The 5,958-nt window shown below is 37.9% G+C and overlaps 1 non-coding gene across 1 annotated transcript; it reads left to right on the plus strand.

The window, feature by feature from the left end:
- The first annotated feature begins 2,299 nt into the window (after positions 1-2,299).
- LOC112130845 (U2 spliceosomal RNA) lies at positions 2,300-2,496 on the plus strand. The gene has a single exon (XR_002913041.1). It is a non-coding gene; the product is annotated as a U2 spliceosomal RNA (small nuclear RNA).
- Positions 2,497-5,958: the final 3,462 nt, after the last annotated feature.

Below are 5,958 nucleotides of genomic sequence, written 5' to 3' on the forward strand. Positions count from 1 at the left end.
TACTCTCTTCATCTGAGCAAATCAAATAAAGATTACAATAAAAATAACCTGATATTTTAAATACTATGCTGATTACTATGCCTGTAATAGACTCAATGGAGATATTTTTTCATAAGTAACTATTGCTTTCTTTACAGAATTAAACCAAGTATTTTTTCCTTATTGTCACAGAAGCTTTGATTGGTTTCCTATATTTGGCATTACTGTTTTTTTGTTTGTTTGTTTGTTTGTTGTTTCGAAACAAGGTCTCACTTGGTCACCCAGGATGGAGTGCAGTGGTGCGATCACAATTCACTATAGCTTCAAACTCTCAGGCTCAAGTGATCCTCCCACCTCAGCCTCCTGACTAGTTAGTACTACAGGCACACACCACCACGACTGGCTAATTTTTCTTTTTCTTTTCTTTTCTTTTTTTTTTTAGAGATGAGGTTTTGCCATGTCACCCAGGCTGGTCTCAAAGCCTTGAGCTCAAGCCACCCTATCGCCTTGGCCTCCCAAAGTGCTGGGATTACAGCAGTGAGCCACTGCCCCTGGCTCAGCATTACTGTTGGCAGGAATCTCTGAAAACATTTATGCCTCACATTTCTTAGAAGTTAAAAGTACTGAATTAGTGATTAATGTCTGCATTTTAGGTTTCCCCCTTTGCTCCCTTCTATCTCTTTGATTTAACCAGGTGTCCTCAAACTGTGTTTGTGACACATTTTTGAATCTTAAAATTATTATCAGCACATATGAAAAGATGAAAAGACTTTAGAGTAAAACCGGAGAAAAGATGTCAGAGTATTGTGTGATAACTCCGCACAATGATAGCCGTTTTAACACAGCTTCACAGAGCCGGTAGAAGCGTCCCCCTAGAAGCGTCCCCCAATATTGGGTCTTTTACTTTGTCACTGTATACTCTCTTATGTACTCCCAAGGAAGTGAGTTGATCAGTTTATGAGCAAAGCCGTGATTAGGACTCAGGTCACTTAACTCCAGGCTCAAAGCTCTTTCTACTACATTATTCATGACAACAACAACAACAACAGCACTTTACATCTGTGCAGAACCGCACAGACTGCCTCACCAATCATGCACTAGAGACGGAATGAATATTATTGAGCCCTTTTGATAAGGAAACATTATACAAAACTCATGGCAGGTAGTGGAAGAGCAGCTATTAGGATGTTCTTTCACACTCATTGGTCATTGTAGGGGCTTCCCCTGATAGATTACACATATCCTTGGTGCCTGTTAACCAGGCCAACAGATTGGAATGCCCCAATCTGAATCCCTTGGATTACTCTGTTGGGATAAGATGACATTTGCTTGCAGGGCCATTTCCTAGCCACTCTTCCTATTATTTAGTCTTCTTATTATTACATTAGTCTTAGCCAATGTAATTGTGTCTTGGTAGTGAAACAACCAAACCTATAAGAAAAGGAAAAATCTGCTATATCCCCTTGCTATACATCATTGCCTTCAATACGGCACTTGCACTTCTAATTTTCCAAGACAACATTATCACTTAGGGTTTAGGCACATCTTAATCTGCTGACTGATGGAGTGTGTGGCAGGCATTTTCACACTAGGGCCATATGTGATATAATTACCTAAGCATTGCAAAGGAGATAGGTAGAGGGTCTATTGCATATCTATTAAGAAGGTGACAGTGCTTAGGATAATAAGAGTGGTAGCCTGGATGGATGGCGGTGAAATAGTTAAAGACAATCAGCATTAATTGGAACCTCCTTGTTTGTTTTCTTTTGAAACTTTAAAGTTATCCAAATGGAGTGTTAATTTAAGAAAAAAAAGAAATGTTTTCTTGGGAGAAGACAATATTTTGAAATGTTTTTAATTTACAAGAGCCTGTTTCTTTCAGTCTCCCATTGCTGCATGAGGTTGAACAAATGTTAGCTGCAACGAATTAATTAAGTTTGCAGAAAGTAGCAGCAGGGGATTGGAAACTTGAAGTGGAAGTGAGCATTTTGACTGTAAACATGTTGCCTGCCTGAGAGACTATATCTGGATTGAGTGGTTGTGGAGTTATCCAAAGAAATGCAGTATCTCTGGGAAAGTAAGTCTTGGCAGGGAGAAAAAATAACAATGTCTCTTGCTGGCAAATCTATTCATTTATTTCCTGGGATCATCTCATGTGTTTTGTTTGATTCTGGCCACACACTATTATTCTGCTCTCCTCTCTGCAAATGAAGGTGGTGCTACAGACTTGCCCTTAGAAGGAAAGGAACTAATATTTATCTGTGCCAGCCTCTTTATATATGCCATTTCTTTCTGAGGGCAGATATAATTTTCTTATTTTATCACTTCTTGGCCTTTTGGTGAAGACCAAGTGTAGTATCTGTTTTTATCAGTTTAATTTTCTTATTTTACAGACAAGGAAACCAAGACTCAGAGAATTTAGGAACTCACTCACAATCAGTTTAGAGGCAAAGAGATTGGAATTTGAATCCAAAATCATCTGATACTAGAGCTTTTTGAGCTACACCAGGATGCTTTCCCATGGTTATGGTGGGGGAAGGGCTGCAGGGATCCCTGGCAGCTTCTTGCCTGGTTTCCCTTATGGTTGAGGGAAAGGGAAAGGCCTGGGGCCATGGAATATGGAAAGATGATCCTCCGATTTGAAGGTGATCAGTGGATTATACCTTGAGAAACAATGGATTAGAGAGATTTCTCAACAAGATACCTGAAGTAGGGCCCTTGTAGGCTTCTGGCTATGTTGGACTAGTCATACTCCTTCTCTTAGGAATTTGAACCCAGACATAATACCAAATGAGAGGAGAGGATTAATGGCAGAAATGAAACCTGAATGAACCATGATACAGAGGGCCCAGGGCAGCCATAATGGACTCTGAGAGATCTGAGGTTGTGAGTAGAACAACCATGACTAATCAAAGGAAGTCTTTTCTTGAGAGAGGAGGCAAGAGCAGAGATACAGAGAGAAGAAAGGACATGGCAAGTTGAGATAGAGTCAACCCCAAGTCCTTAGAGCTGTTTCAGCAACCAAGGTCTTTGTGTTCCAGTCATGATGCAAGGCATGTTGATCTTGCCATTACAAGCTTACCCCTTCAGTTTCATCATTTTGCTCTCTGCACTGCCAACACTAGACATTATTACTCTTTAAAGACAGGCTTGTGCCAGAATTTTTTTAAGAATGCAATAGACCAATTCTTAATTCACAATGAATAGACCACTAGATACTACAAAAGTTTTAGAATATCAGAGAAGAATTGCACACAATTTTCTTAGAGATTAAATAAGACTTAAGTACAGACCATCATCTTTTATTAAGTTTGTAATAGATGTTACTGGTAAAAATGATCAATACAAAATAAAAATTACAATATCTGAAAGTACACACTGTACTTGGTAAGATGTATTACAGTCTAAAACTTGTCTGAAGAATGTAATCTTCTTGACTAAGTTTAGATATGCAAAATTTGAAGGTGTAAAATTAAACTTGGTCACAGATGAAAATTCTATGGTCACACACGAAAACTCACAATGGAAGATGCTATGAATGATGGAATTTCATATGGTCAAAGATGCTGATCAATAAACCACATCTTGGTTGTAAATATACATGGTGAAAAATTGAACTAGATGAAAATCATGTTAGTAAAATAAGAATGAAAGGCAAAAATACCAGGAAAAGCCTGACTATTCTATATAGAAAATTATTTGTGGAATTAATTTGTAATAATGGGGGCTTGTGTGTTTCTGAGTAGAAGGTTGAGGCAAGTTGTTGGTTTTTGCTGTAATAACTTGAAAAATTGGATAAATTACAAAAATTATATTTTTAAAGACATAGGAGATGTAGGAAGCAAAAAGTTATAGATAAGTTAAAATTCCAGAGAGATGCTCCCTTCACAGATGAGCTGAGGTCACTGACCATTTTCTTCCCTAGGGACTATTGCAAGTGCGCTCACAGACTGCAGATTGGTCAGGCTTGGCTAGACCAAGGGACTCTACCACGAAAAGACAAACCTGCAGAGGATGCTGATAAGCTGGGATCTGGGGGATTTTAAAGGCCTTAGCCAATTTCCCCAAAGGACATTTTCTGAGTGCTGGGGCCTGGGGGAAGGGATGCTAAGAGACTAGGAGGCTGGGCTGGAAAGCCGAGTCAAGTGTCTCACTCTCTCACTGACTCAAAGCACTTGGAAAATCCTTGAGACGAATAGCTACAACAAACACACAACTGTCCTTGAGATTTTTGAAAGCAGAAGTGAACTAAGTCTAGCTGAAGCTGCAATCTAGCTCTAAGCCAGTTCAATTTCTGATTGGATGGAGGTGATTGATAGATAGTCCCTCTCCCTATCTGTTTTTCAAAGGAAAGCATAAGTGCTCTGGAGGAAATAACAAAGACAGCCATCTCTAAGATTATTTTACACATAATGTTCACCATACAATTAAATACTATGAGGCACGTGAAGAAGCAGAAAAACATGACTAAAAGTAAAAAAAAAAAAGCAATAGAAGCAAACCTATAGATGATCCAGATATTGGAGTTACCTCAAAGGCCTTAAAATAACTATTATATATATGTTAAATAAAATGCAGAAAAATACATACAAAAGAGATGAAAAGATGAAGGTCAACTAAGAATTTGAATCTATGTAAAAGGATCAATCAGATATTATATAACTTAAAAATATTATAGCTGACATTAAGAATTTGTTGGACAGGTTTAGCGAGAGCTTGGCTTGCATACGGCAGAAGACAGGATTAGTATACTCAAAGATAGGCCCAAAGAAAATAGCAAAATTAAATCACAGAAAGAAAAATAAAGTGGAAAGAATGGAACAGAGCAAAATAAATATATGAGACATAGTAAATGGTTCTAACATATGTGTAATTGGAATCCCGAAAGGATAGAAGAGAGACAATGAGGAAGCAGCAAATTTGGAGATAACTGTTGAATACTTTCTAAAAACTGATGAAAGACATTAAGATTCAAGAGTCTCAGCAAATTCCAAGCAAAGTAAATATTAAGAAAATCACACTTAAGTACATCATAGTGGAACTGCTAAAAACCAGAGATACAGTGCTCACAGACTGAGCACTGAAAACACGATGAAATTGAAACACTGAAAACGCTGAAAAACAATAAAATTTGCTCCAGAAAATTGTTTCTCGATGAAAAGTTTTTGATGTTGCTGTTAACTCTGATTGAAATGTTTACATTCACTAACACAAAGTCAACATGTTCTTGAGGTCAAACTGGAGGAGTTAAAACAAACCAAACCAAAACAACAGCCATGGTTAAAACATCATTTTTTTTTTTTCCCTCATATGAGTGGTTGAATTTGTTCCTTGCAAGAAAAGAACCTAACTTAAATCTTCCTCCAAGCATTTCTACCTTACCAAGCCTCTTCTTCACTTACCTGATCATTCTACCTTTTTGGCGGAAGATGGGGCTTTTAATTCTGCCCTTTTGTTTAACTGCTATTTGCAATCCTGGAATTCCTAGATTTTCAAAGTTGCCTCTCTCTTGCCATTGCTTTTTCACCAAGAAATGGCCAGAGAAGGGAGGGAATAGCTTGTGGGGTTCTAATAACACAATCAGCTTGGTTTTTGACCCTGAAAATCAGCATCCAGCACCATTCACTTTTACCTTTGGCTTCTATTTACTATAGTAGAAGCAGGCAGTCAGTAAGGAAGAGTACAATGGATTTTACTTCGTGTTCTGGATTTACTCAAGTGATTTTTTAAAAATAGATGCATATACAAATATCACAAAAGGTGTTGTTCTTAACTTGGAGACAGATGGATAGTGGGAACATACTAAAGCACCTAGAGACTGATGGATTTCAGTTAGCGTCCTGTCTTTCATGCACATAAAGGGATGGATTGGTTTTGCCTGGTCCACATATTTGTCAGTGCCTACATGTTTCCAGTTATGTTCTGCTGCAGGTCTTAAGGTTATTTCACCTCTTTTCTTTTCCCTTTCCAGTTCCTGAG

Source organism: Pongo abelii, chromosome 1, assembly GCF_028885655.2.
Source record: "Pongo abelii isolate AG06213 chromosome 1, NHGRI_mPonAbe1-v2.0_pri, whole genome shotgun sequence".
Taxonomy (NCBI): Eukaryota; Metazoa; Chordata; class Mammalia; order Primates; family Hominidae; genus Pongo; species Pongo abelii.